Consider the following 13,955-nt stretch of genomic DNA (forward strand, 5'->3'; position numbering starts at 1 on the left):
CGGCAGTTAAGCCAGGCATGGAGTATGAAAAACAGTCAGAGAAAGCAGCTGCTACAAGCTAGCTAAAGAAACTAGCGGAACTGAAAGGTTGTAATAAGGGTGGACATGGAGCGAATATGACTTCCTTGCATGTAACCTACAAACGCTTACAGACGATCTGCCAAATTACCTACACCTGTGAGTCCATGCCACATGACCAGTAGGCCTATAAAGTGGTTTTATTTCCACAATTCGCGAGCGCGAGAGGTGCTCTTTGTGCGTGCGTGTGTTTGTGTGAGACAAAAACAGACCAAACTTCGTAAGTGCTTAACTGCGTGGACCCTCCGGTTACGTGAGAAATTGTATTATATTCTGTGAATTGTGGACACTTGCCCTCTTTCATTGTTTTGCTGATTATGCTGTGTTCTCTGTGGTTTTTAGTTGTACAAGTTAGAGCATGCCTCCCTTAGAATTAACTAAGCCAAACGCACGCATTTAAACACTCTTCCTACACATTTGGCATATCTTAAAAAAAAAAAAAAAAAAAAAAAAACCTTTCGCGTACGAGCACGCAGACACTCTGTTAGTGACGACCCCTATTGTTTTCCCTTGGGTAGCCTATACCTAACTTTAACATCCCCCCCCCCGATTTAACATCACTGGAGCCTGCCTAGTGTGTTTAACGCACTATCTATTCATATTAAATTTTTTTAAAAGTCTATATTGTGTAGCCCTGTGAGTGGTCAGTATTCAATCCAACTTGCTGCAAACAAACAGCTGTGGTGGAAAGAGTGAGATGAAGGAGTTTGGCAGTGTTTGGAAAAGTTTTTTACAGGATTGTATTGTGCTTTCAAGTGTGCGTTTGATCTCATAAAACACGTTTTCAACGTACAAAAATGGCAAGTTACTAATTTAATTTCGGTGAGGCAAGATAGCCTATATTGTTTGTAGTACCGTAACTTGGCGTCATTTTGATATCAATACTTTTAATGGCAGGCCTGGATTTTGGCAGTCTGAATGAATGAGTTATAGACGGTGTATGTCTCGTATGTGTGAGGAACATGGCATTTTCGTACGTTGAAAACGTTTTTTATGAGATATCATTTCTTTTTTCAAAGCGTTTTATTATGAGAGTCAGAAATGCGAAGTGACCCTGTAAGAAACGGTTGTGGATTATGGCTATCCTTGTGTGAATTTGTACAGTGTGATGAGCGTGTACCGTTTAGCAGTTTCGGTTTGCTATATATGTAAAACAGTGGCTGTGGCAAAGGTTGCGGTGGCGTAAGTGTAAACGCATCAGAAACGCCAGCGAAATATGGCCAGTGTATGTATTCACGGATTTGACGGCCATCAAACGAGCCTTGATTGACAAAAGAATCAGCAAGCCCGTAGAATTAGAGCTCCCGAGGTCGCAACTTGTGTACCCTTCTGTCCTGCTCCGTTGTCTGTTATTTCGTGGAGATGCACTTTTAGTGTTTGTAAGGTTTATAAGGCATTTTGATAGGCTTATCTGCAGGTAGGAATCCTCTTCGCTGTTTTGCTAAGCTAGAACCGGAAAACTTGATAGTGGAGAATAGGAGCAGATGCATGTGTCCCAGCAGGCTTTGCATATGAGAAAATAACAACAGGTGATGAAGAGAAATTAGGAGAAATTTGAATTATGAAATTGCATAGTTGAAACAATATGTTTTTAGCAGAATGGGCATGTAGGTGAAGGTTGACATGATCACAGACTATAGTGCGAAGTAAATGAAGTGACCATGAGCAAGCTTAGTTTCCTTATCAAATGGTATATATACCAATCTGTATTTCAGCTGTTAAAGTGGAGGGTTAAGTAATGTGTGGAATGTATTGCACTGACGTGCTTTTCTCATGTTGAGTAGTTATAATTATGAGTGAGTCATGATTTTAAATGTAATGTTTAAATGGGGTGTTGCAGAACGTACATACGTAGTAATTGTTTGTATGTGGCTAGATAGATAGATAGAGAACAGGGCGAGCTAACGAATGTAGAAACGTGGCATTTGCTGATAAGGTTTTGTACCGTAGCCAAGTGAATAAATATAGTTAGTAGAAATGGCACAGTGGTGAACTGGTGTAACTTTTTAATAAAAGGAATACGTTTGCCGTCATGAAATGCATATGGGTGGCCGTGAGTGAGTTTTGGTAAAGAAAATATAAGCGTAAGAAAACGTTGGTGTAAAAGAGGAAATGATCTGCCTGAGGGCGAGGCGGGATTCAATCCTTCAACCGGAGGTTTACCAGTCTGTGACTTTGTTAGTGCAGCACCATGACATAGCTATGCAATGCGTGAAATATCATTAGCAAACCTGTTTGTGGTTTTAAAGAAGAACACAGGCCAGTAAGCACAGAAGAGCTCCCGTTGAATCCATATGGCTTTGCAATATTGTAGCCGGTTAATAACTGAACATGCAGACGGTACCTCATAATGCAGTGTATACGTTTGGTGAACGGCGGGTAGATATGGTGCAAAAGCAATAATTGAGAAGTAGTAGACAATTATTAGTGAGGGTAAAAGCAGGTTAAAAAATGTGCTCCTAGCTAGGCTTGAACCTAAGACCCCATGTTCCCAAGACTGTAACCTTGCCTCACTTGGCCACAGACAGACTAGCTGTTTAAACTGGAAATGTTTCAGAGTAAAAAGGTATGGGTATTTTGCGTGTGTATGCAAGTTTTTAATTGGGTCGTGTAGGTGAAGATTTGGCTGGTGTCAGTAAAATGTCCAATGGGGAGACATGTTAGTGGGATAGGCGGCAGGAAAACTAAGAATGAGAAGAAGAAGAGAAGGAGAAAACGCAGAATCTCCTTAGTTTGGGGCTTTATTGTGTGGACATGTGAAGTTGTTTATGAAATCTGTCTGTTGAAATGGGGTCAGAATGTACAGAATTGTAATGTTTTTAAGGGCTGAGTGTCTGTGGCTGTTGTAGTTATTTCTGTGGGGAACCCTGAAAAGTGCCAAACTCTCAGTGTGGTATAGGTATGGGGCATGCCACAGCCAAGGCGTAACTTGGCGGGATGGCATACCTGCCATCCCAATATATAATATAATATATTAATTATTATTATTATTATATATTATATAATAATAATAATTATTATATAGGCCTATATATATATATATATATATAAATAGGTATGGGGCATGCCCCCGCCAAGGTGTAACTTGGGGGGATGGCATACCTGCCATCCCAATATTTGTTTGTGTTTTTTTTAACCAAAAACTCAATTATAAGTAGGGTAAGATGGTTTCGCCTAAGGTAAAAATCTTTGTTGCCGTTAGGGGACTTGGGGGACTCCACTTTTTTCCTCTGTTAAGCACTTTGCTAGCAAACTAGGCAAAAGAAAATTCAGCCACCTTCTTGCTGACTGGAGGTTTTTTATGGTTTTTGAACCCCCCCCCAAGAGCAATATATTATTGTAGTTAGATAGTTTACCCTGAATGTTACAAGCTAACATTTATTATAAACATTATTATAATGTTTACTATAATATTAAAATTTGATTCCAGGTAAATGTTGGTTGTATTCTGTTCTGAGATATAAACAAAATATTTCCTTATATATATTTTTTTCCTCTCCGGTTTCTGCTGTTAGTTGACCAGAGCCGTCCGTGCGCTTAAGTTGTGGTCTTGGTGTCTTCGACTTGGCATTTTTACATGCTAACATTAGCTGCACTTTATTATAAATTGATTTGAGGTACATTTTGGCTGTATTTTGTTCTGAGATACAATTAAAATATTTCCTAGTACAGGGGTTTCTTCAGTCATTTCTATTTAGTCAAAAGCTAGCTGAGTTAGTTGATTATAACCGGAGTGGTTCCACACCAGGTAGTTCATTTTTGTGTTACTTATTCAGCACTTAATTATAGATAGTTAAGTGCCGTTATTTATTGATTTTTCCTCTCCAGTTTCTGCTGCTAGTTGTCCGGCCCCACCAGCACGTTTTTAAGCTGTGATCTTGGTGTCTCCGTCTCAGCAGTAACTTACTCCAGACATAGGGTGATAGTTAGGGGGTAAAAATGTAGCCAAAGCTGTGTGAGGGTTGCAGGATGATCGCGCTTCTGCAAAGCTATTTCCCGGGCAAGTTTGTCTGCCACCGTTGCCAACTGGTTGAGCACCTTGAGAGCCAGATTCTTGATCTTGGCCGCCAGGTTCAGACAGTAGTGTGAACTCAATGCTCTTTGGAAACATAAAACAAGCTTGACAGGATTGTGAGACTATTATTATGGGTGACTTTAATTACCGTGTTATTAACTGCAAAATGATGACAGGACAAGGAAAAAGTGAGGAATAATTTTTGATGGTATAAATGACCATTATTTTTGGCACAGTATGTAAATCAGCCTACAAGAGGAAAATCATTTCAGGATCTGGTGCTATGTAATGATCCGTACAGAATTTGTAGCATGAATGTAATGTTGCCTCTTGAGACTAGCAATCATTCTGTAGTTAGATTTGATGAATTATAGCAAATTAACAAGGCCTCCTCTGTGGCGAGAATGTTTAATTTTAGAGCCAATTTCAACAAGATGGGAGAAAATGTAAGTAATAGCCTATATACTGGCTGAAACTTGTTAACTGCAAGACTGTGAATGAAAAGTGGGACAGGTTCAAAGGGCTTATTCTTGAGGCACGGAAGAGTAAGGAAAAGTAACTTGAAGAAGCAGTCTCTCCAGTGGATGAACAAAGCCATTCGGGAAAGTTTGAGGGGGAAAAAAACTAAGAGAGAGGCTATGTAAAAATGACAGCACAGAGTAATAAGGCTGATTATTGTAATATGCGTGCTAAGGTTAAGAAAAATAACTACAGGAAGCCAAGAGGCTCTTTGAAAGGTAAATTTCCCAAGATACAAAAATTAATCGTAAACGTTTCTTTCAATACTGTAGTAGGGGGGGGGGGAAAGTCAGAGGATATCAGGTGCATCAGGAATGAAGGAGCATTGCTGTCTGAGAATAAAGATACTGCTGATGCCTTAAATAGTTATTTTGTTGACAGTTTTACTACAGAAGAGGTTACTAATAGACTGGAAGTCATATTCAGTCCACAGAATGTCTTATCAGATATTGAAATGGAGGATAAAGGAAGTACTGAATGAATTACTTAAACTAAAGACAAACAAGGCAGCAGGTCATGATGGTATATACCCAAGAGTACTCAAAGAGTTAAGACAGAAGTTGAGAAGAAATCTAAGCTGCTCCTGCTGAGAGGCTACCACAGTACCAAGTAGGCGGTATACTTAGTAAGAAGTAGAACTTTTTGAGCAAAAAGATGCAATGAGAACAAGTGAAGAACAAAAACATGCGGTGTCGTGTGTTCTCACGTTGCAGTGTGCGACTGCCTCCAGGGAGAACTTTTAGAAAATGTCTCTCTTGTTCTCCGACCTCCCCCTCTCAGCTATTGGTCCAAATATAACATGGTTGGTTACGTCACGGTGGAGAGTTCAGAGGGCAGACTTCACATGCTAATGTACAGAGAGTCAACACCAATCTCTCTTCTGTAGAGATGGGATTTCTGTGAGTTCCCGCATGTTTGATGAATGGTGCTACTCGTTTCAGCTAGTCATCAAAACACCTAGCACACATTCGGAAATAAGAGAAGTGGACCTCCTCGTCTAAACTCTGCATTTGCCGAATGTACAGACAAAACTCTCCATTCTCCGTCCTACTCTGATTTAGAGGGCGAACATACCATCTCCTTCGACTTTTTTTCTTTTTTTGCATAGCTAGATAAACTAAAGCCACTTTCAACTCCTCTCTCTGTCGCATTTGTGCTTCTATCACCACCGCCATTGTTGTTTTGTGTTGTGATCTCGCGTAGCCCTTCTCTATATACATTGTGGTGGAAATTCTCTAGATCTCCAAGTTCGGTGAGAAGAGTCAAATAGACTTTCACACAATATTCAGTTCAAACGTTTATTTTGCCAAATAGGAGAGTTCCCACAGAGAAAAAAAAGTTTCTGCATGAAGGCTCTCTGAACACTAGAGAGCCTTCTCTTTTATAAGCTTCTAACACTTCATAGGCATGTCTTGCATAGTTCTCTTATCGCGTGAAGCAAACAACACATCTTTTAAGGGAGGGGTGAGAGGTACATTTGTAATTTTCCGTTTACTGTTTCTTATTGCTGTGGCTAAGCATAATTTTTCTATCACAACATCCATGGCGTAGCCACAAGACAGAGGTCTGGGCGAGATTCCATCCCGGGTTAATAGCTGCCTTGTAATTATTCTGCGCCCCCCAGCGGCGTGGAGTGACATTAAACGGTGCGGTGTTCTCACACCGACAACGGTGTTCGCGGACATGTTCGCCGGTGGTTCTCAATCCTGAAGTTCTTTCTTCTTACTGAGTATACCGCCAGCTTCACACAGCTGCTAAATAGTGCATGACAGGAGGAGCCGTCCATGCAGTACATTTCTCCAACTTCCCTGTTGCAGCCTCACAATAATGAACATTTATTGGCTGAACCAGGAAAAAATTATAACTTTGGACATTATTGCTATGTAGTTTTGCTTTCTAACCCTACGGTCAGACGGAGCGACACAGGAGGGAGATAAACTGTTGTCGCTTGTCGCTTATGGGCGTTCCTGGCTTGTGGTTACCAGGTTACAGAACTAAAGAAGTAGGCTAGATACGATTGCACATTTGTTTCAGCAACGACACCCATTGGTAGTCGCCGTGTCACATCGCTGAGTATTTGCATGAAATAGACCTCTAGTCTATTTTCACCCCGCCTACTTCGCTTTGCAACGGCCGCTTGTCTCTTGTCGCTGTAAATCGCCAACTCTCATTGAAAATGAACAGTCGCCGGTCGCTTGTCTCTCTCCTGTGTCGCCCCGTGTGACCATGGGGTAAGTCATTATTTTTATGGATGTACATTGGGAGTGCTTGCCCTGCCCTAGCACACTCGCCTCTCTACCTCTCCTGTCTGCACAGCAGCCATGGCCCAGAAAGGGCCAGTACAGAGGACACGTGGCTGGCCAAGCTCATAATTCACTTATTAGAAGGTAGCGGCATGCAGGGACCCATCGTGGGCTGCAGGCACTCCCAGGACACCTCAAAAAATGGAAGCTTTTCTTCTTAAAGAAAGCCGGTATCCCACACACTTCTGAACTTGTATGACAGCATTGCAAGAGTGAGTGACTGAAAGTAGATTTTACAGTGAATTTGCCTCAGGATGAATTGCAGATATTAGCAATTACTGTACACTGTAATTCATGAAAGAAATTGGAAGTGATCACCTGGGCAATCTTTGAATCATGCTCAGCCAAAACTCTGACTGATTTATCATTGTGGCAGCATGACCATATTTTAGTTCTGCATTACTGCTCTTACAGTACATTCCTAGTGAGAAATCAAAGCAACAAGTAACAATTGGCTCATAAATCTATAAAGAAGAACAGATTATTCTTTTTTGGCAGCCAATGCTGTGAAAAATAGAATGCTAGTGGCAAGTGAACCAGGCAAAAACAAACAATTATCAATTCTGAAATCATAAAAGCAAACTTCATAAAAATAATATCAGTCTCCTTTGATAGCCGCATGGTGACATGATCAGGCATGGCTTTCTGGAACAAACCACAAAGCCTGAGATGTCTGTATTCATTACACACGGTACTGAGATAAAACCTTCTCCACACATTCTGAAATATGTAGTTCATTATCTGTTTACAATTATTTCAAAATAAAAAAGGATTACAGAATAATTGAGAAAATAAGATGACAGTCGCACAGGAACTACCTTTGAAATGGCTTGAAAGGGTGTCAGGCAGAGACATGGTTAACATGCATCAGTTACAATTCAAAGCCTATACAAAGTGAGTGTAACGTGCTACTACGTGAAATGTAAAACGGAAGGTGATGCGTTGAGTGCGTATTCTGTAGGTAGGAAATGGATAACAAAGTGAATTGTCTGCGGACAGATGTAGGATGGCAGTTCTCTGCGACTCCACCAGTCCTGGAGTAGGCCTCCCTCCTTCACACATCGGCACAGCCGGTAACCGGCTCAGTGGCAAAGCCAGCGGCGTGTCCTCCCTGTCTGTGTTGGGAAACACATTCAAGGCTATGCTTGCCATGTCTAGCAATAAGACCTTCTATACAAAGAGCAAAAGGGAATCTGAAGAAGAACATGATGAGAAAAATAATTGTGTGACCTGGGAGCAACTCTGTAAGCACTGTCACAAAATCACCTCTTAGGTAACGGTTTCTGTGGAAGTTACGATTTTTTAAAACCTCAGATAAAATGGAAAGGATGAATTTGGTGCCAACCAGTGCGAATGCCCAAAAGAGATGTGTGTGCCAGTTTCCTCATGGATTTGGGATTTATAAAAAACTTAATATCAAGCCATGTGCACATTTACACAAACTATGGCCCATGCGTACGCACGTTCTGGAGACTGTGAATTGGCGCCTCTGATGGAAAAGTACTGAACTACAGGCACTGTAAATGTTCTACAGACCTGTTACACTCAATTTCTTTCAATTGATATCAAAGTACCCAGCCTTCTAATAATTATATCCCCTTGTCAGAGAAACATCCAGGTCTGAGTAGTTTGTCTTTTTGGTGTTAGTCTGCAAGTCTAGCATGTCCGCCTGTATACTGAAGTGCATCAGACTGTCAGAACAGTCCCATCTGTTACATTCAGAGTTTCATCTTATGCCTTTAGGGAGACGGTATACAGTCCCACAGTAGAGACACTTAGGAGTCAAGTGCTCTTATATCCCAGAATCCATTCACATGGTGAATGTGAGGTCCAACAATGTAACAAGCGTCTCAATTCACACTGAGTAGTTTCTCTTGTTTGTTTTGCACTCTGACTTGGCACTTTCCCTGAAAATGAGTAGAAGTGATAGCTACATGCAGTGGTATATGCAGTTTTGTAATAATGTTGTTGCTGCTATTTCGTTGTTTTTATATGTTGTTTTTATAATGTAAACATGTGCATATTGCAATAGTATGGTTAAGAATCTGTGACAAACTTAAGGTGAATTGTCTGTTTTGAATGAAACTTGCCCCATTTCACACCAACGTCACGCTGTAAACAACGCGTGCTGAGAAGTTTCTGGGAGTGAATGTATGGTGTAACTGCATTGATACACCAAACATTTTTTAACAATGTATGAATTGGCATGTGGTAATCATTGATCCACATGAGTAAACTGTTCTGTATGCAGTGCAGGAGTCTGCTGGTAAACAAGAAATTTATACATAACATGGGAGGGAGTTGTTGATTGTTGTTGTTGGACAAGGGAATGATTAGCAGGCATATACGATATGATGTGATAAAACTTTATTGTCTGATTACTCAGAATTTTGTCTTGTGTCGTCATGCCAACAGTTCCATATAACAAAAGACAAGCACACTACTACAAAAGACATTAAAAACTAATACATCTGAATACAATTAAATATTTTTAAAAAAATGCATATCAGCATGATAAACAGTTCAGTAGCATGTAAATGAAATGACATGCCAAAAATAAAAAGGTTAGTATTCTTGTACCCTTTTGACTACAGGCATAATCCTGGTCTCTTCTGAAAGGTAACTCTTGGGAATTTGTTTTCCAAGAGTCAGCATTACTTTGTTTCAGCAATATCTAGAGTAACAGAAGATCAGACACAGTGCAAGTGGAAGTTTTTTTTTTTCTCAAATAAAAGATTTTTTTTGGAGTGGATACAGTGGTGGGTGCTTAAAAACACAATGCAGACACAGCCACAACACTGGACAAATCATGGTTCACATTTGATGTCAATACTGCCAAAAATGAACATTCTGCATAGTTGTTATTTCTAGGCAAGTTTCCAAAAAAGCCATTTGGAGACTCCAAAAGGACACTTGACAACCACATTATATTATGGGTTATTAAAGGTGTAAGATTCCATATATTTTATCCTATATGCCTGAATAAGTTGTAGATTTCTTTCCCCTGGCCTGTCACCCTACCCCTCTCTGTCCCTCTCCTTGTTCTTGCCTTGGATCCTCTGGCAGCAGCAGGTCTACAAGATTGTAGAAAATAAATACATTAGCTATCTAGTTTACTAATCCATTGATTGACGTTTGTTAAATACCTCACCCCCCCCCCATAAATGTAAAAATATTCTCAATTCTCAGTATTCTCAGAATATTTATATCATTATGCAGTATAGCTACTCTTTATTCATAAGAGTACTGAATAATAATAAAAAACATATTTAGAGAATGCTATTTGTTGCTCACTGATATTAAAATCAAGTCCTTCATTGAACATGCGCCTACTGTGGAGTCATAGCCGTTTTCACCATCCTCCTTAGAAATATTCACCTCCAAAGGCTGACTCTGAGTGTTCAGGCTTAGGCATTGCAAAATAATTTCAACCTTTCTAGGCATAAAGGCTCAGGAACACTGAGACTCATGCGTAATGTTTTCAGTTCACACACTGAAAAAGATATGGTTTGTATATGCAGGAGAAACAATGCGTGCCCTTTTATGGAAGCCGAACTACCGATACACGGTTAGAAATGTAATTTCATTATCTAAAATGCTTCTCAGTCATCACTATAATAGCTTGCCACTGGCTGGCAGTGAACTGGTCAGAAGTGGTATTGTCCATGTTAAGTTCCCTTGGCTATATTGAGGGACAGTATTGGTCAGAGAAGCTTATTGGTGGGCTCATTTTGTTCCAGAGGTTCTATACAAATTGGAGATAATCACATTCTTTTCTACACAATATTTATGGTGTGTATGCAACAGCGAAATAGCACTGCAAATCAGTATATTTGAGTTGGTTCATCAAAATTAAACAAGTTTTCAAGTCGTTCAAGTTATCGCACACTTGACCATTAATAAAACACTCACTTGCCGAATATAGTATTTACTTTTTAGTCCCCTGCTTTTGTTTAGAGAAGTACCCCATATGCTAATTTATTTTTATCAAATGAGAAGATTATGTTCTTATAGCACGGTTTAAAAAGTTCAAGTTGTCATCAGGGTTGTCATTAATGTCATTATAAACATTCCCATGACATTTTTCGCAAATCTAAACAATTCTTTCCTCAAACATAGAGCATTTCCTGTTTCAGTTTGTCTCGCCTCTGCTCACACGAGGCATTAGTAGGCCTATGCTATACACTCTGTGAATTCAATAGGCTACTCTTTGAGATTTCGGACCAGTTTAATCTTTCAGTTCATTTGAGTCTTTCAGTACATTCAGCACAATCAGTTCATTTTGGTCATTTGTGTCTCAGTACATTCACTAAATTTTGTTCGAGTCATTCAGTACATTCAGCACAATCAGTTCATCTTGTTCATTTGAGTCTTTCGAACTTTGAACGAATTGAATGAAACAAACGAAAGTCCAGTCTGACGGGCTTCCGTTCCAGAATGAGCGATTTCTTATTTATTTGATGACATAAGAGTGTTTGCAGGGCGTACGGTGCATGTACAAAAAATAAATTCTCACTGGTTCAGTGAAAAACTGCTCAGAAATAAGTCTCCTACTGTCCTTTATTGGTGAATTTCTACATAGCATACGCCGTTGTTTGGCTTTTCCCAGATGTTTTCGCAACATTTAGCCTTCATTTAAAAATTAAAGGTGCTCAAGTTAGGTGACTCAAGTTACGAAATCATTTGCAAGCAACAAAGGATTGACTATAACAATATCATCTATCGGCTATTTTATTAAAAGAGCACGGTGTGAGACTATTTCTAATGAATGCATAGCTTTACTGGTACATACAGTCAGGTTCATACGTATTTGGACAGTGAGACAATTTTCATCATTTTGGCTCTGTACGCCACCACAATGGATTTGAAATGAAACTATCAAGATGTGATTTAAGTGTAGACTTCCAGCTTTAATTTAAGGGTTTTGTCAAAAATATTGTATGAACAATGTAGGAATTACAACCATTTTTATACATAGCCCCCTGCCCCCACCCCCCTAATTTTAGGGGCTCAAAAGTAATTGGACAAACTAACAGAATCCTAAATTAAATTGTCATTTTTAATACTTGGTTGCAAATCCTTTGCAGTCAATGACTGCCTAAAATCTTGAACCCATACTCATCACCAGACACTGGGTTTATTCCCAGCTGCAGTAGAGGCCTGCTCTGCCAGGCCTCTACTGCAGCTGTCTTCAGTTCCTGCTTGTTCTTGGGGCGTTTTGCCTTCAGTTTTGCCTTCAGCAAGTGAAATGTATATTCAATTGGATTCAGGTCAGGTGATTGACTTGGCCATTGCAGAACATTCCACTTCTTTGCCTTAAAAAAGTCTTCCGTTGCTTTCGCATTATGCTTCGAGTCATTGTCCATCTGCACTGTGAAGCGCCGACCAATGAGTTTTGAAGCATTTGGCTGAATCTGAGCAGATTATATAGCCCTATACACACAGAATTCATCCTGCTGCTTTTGTCAGCAGTCACATCATCAATAAATACAAGGGAACCAGTTGCAGTGGCAGCCATACATGCCCACGCCAGAACACTACCTCCACCATGCTTCACAGATGAGGTGGTATGCTTTGGATAAAGCATACCACCTCATACTCTTCTCTTCCCATAATTCTGGTTGACCTTCGTCTCATCTGTCCATAGGATGTTGTTCCAGAACTGTACAGGCTTTTTTAGATGTTTTTTGGTAAACTCTAATCTGGTCTTCCTGTTTTTGAGGCTTACCAATGGTTTGCATCTTGTGGTAAACCCTCTGTATTTACTCTGGTGAAGTCTTCTCTTGATTGTTAATTTCACACAGATACGCCTATCTCCTGGATGGTGTTCTTGTCTGGCCAACTGTTGTGAAGGGGTTTTTCTTCATCAGGGAAAGTATTCTTCTGTCATCCACCACAGTTGTTTTCCGTGGTCTTCTGGGCCTTTTGGTGTTCCTGAGCTCACCAGTTCGTTCTTTCTTTTTAAAAATGTACCAAATCGTTGATTTGGCCACACCTAATGTTTTTGCTATCTCTCTGATGGGTTTTTTGTTTTTTTTCAGCCTAATGATGGTTTGCTTCACTGACAGTGACAGCTCTTTGGACTTATTGAGAGTTAACCGCAGCAGTTTCCAAATGCAAATTCCACTTGGAAATCAATTCTACACCTTTTATCTGCTTACTTGTAAATGAAATAATGATGGAATAACACACACCTGGCCATGGAATAGCTGAGCAGCCAATTGTCCAATTACCTTTGGTCCCTTAAAAAGGGGGGGACCACATATAAAAAGTGTTGTAATTCCTACACCGTTCACCCGATTTGGATGTAAATACCTTCAAATCAAAGCTGAAGGTCTGCACATATTGCACACACTGCTCATATTCATTATTTAATTTCACCTCCAATATGCCGTGGTAGACAGCTAAAATAACAATAACTTTGTCAATGTCCAAATATTTACGGACCTGACTGTAATCCGTTGGCTAATGCATACTGAAAACATACTCCTTCATTCACATTTTATTTAGGCTACATTATATCATGCAGTCAAAGACCTGGGTTAAGTTGTAAGCCAGGTGCTCTCAGTTTTACGCAGGCAAGTGTTTGTCATTGCAATACGGAGATGTTTAGGTGAGAGCGACTGGTAGGGCTCCAACAACTGCTTAGCTAGCTCATTGCGGATCCGGTCGGTTCACGTATTTCTTCAACCTAGCCACTGTTTTCAGTTTAGCGACGGTTGCTTTTGATCACAGAAGGGAGGGGCTCGGAGAGCCCCGCTCAAGCATATCAATGCTGTCGTTGGCTAATTGCTAATACAGAGCCCAATTGTGAAAAATGTTTAATAGGAGTAGCTGCAGCTCCAGTTTGCAACTGAGAGCTGGGCCAAATGAACAAATCTTTACATGGAGGTGAGTAAGTACATTTTGTTCACCAATTTTGTTAAAAAAGAACAAATCATTCACTAACGACACAACTTGTATATTCAGTCTCATTGTTCCACTGTTGAAACATGTATCTGTCTCAAAGCATGATCCAGCTCAACACCAGCAATCAATGA

General features: G+C 40.1%; 1 long non-coding RNA gene across 1 annotated transcript in view; it reads left to right on the forward strand.

Moving 5' to 3' along the window:
• Positions 1-218: 218 nt before the first annotated feature.
• Positions 219-13,955, forward strand: part of LOC135236335 (uncharacterized) — a 28,571-nt gene continuing 14,834 nt past the window's right edge. Inside the window, exon 1 of the long non-coding RNA XR_010324551.1 lies at positions 219-298. This is a non-coding gene — a long non-coding RNA (uncharacterized LOC135236335). The remainder of the gene's footprint in view (positions 299-13,955) is intronic.

This window comes from Anguilla rostrata, chromosome 12 (assembly GCF_018555375.3).
Source record: "Anguilla rostrata isolate EN2019 chromosome 12, ASM1855537v3, whole genome shotgun sequence".
In the NCBI taxonomy this organism is placed as follows: Eukaryota; Metazoa; Chordata; class Actinopteri; order Anguilliformes; family Anguillidae; genus Anguilla; species Anguilla rostrata.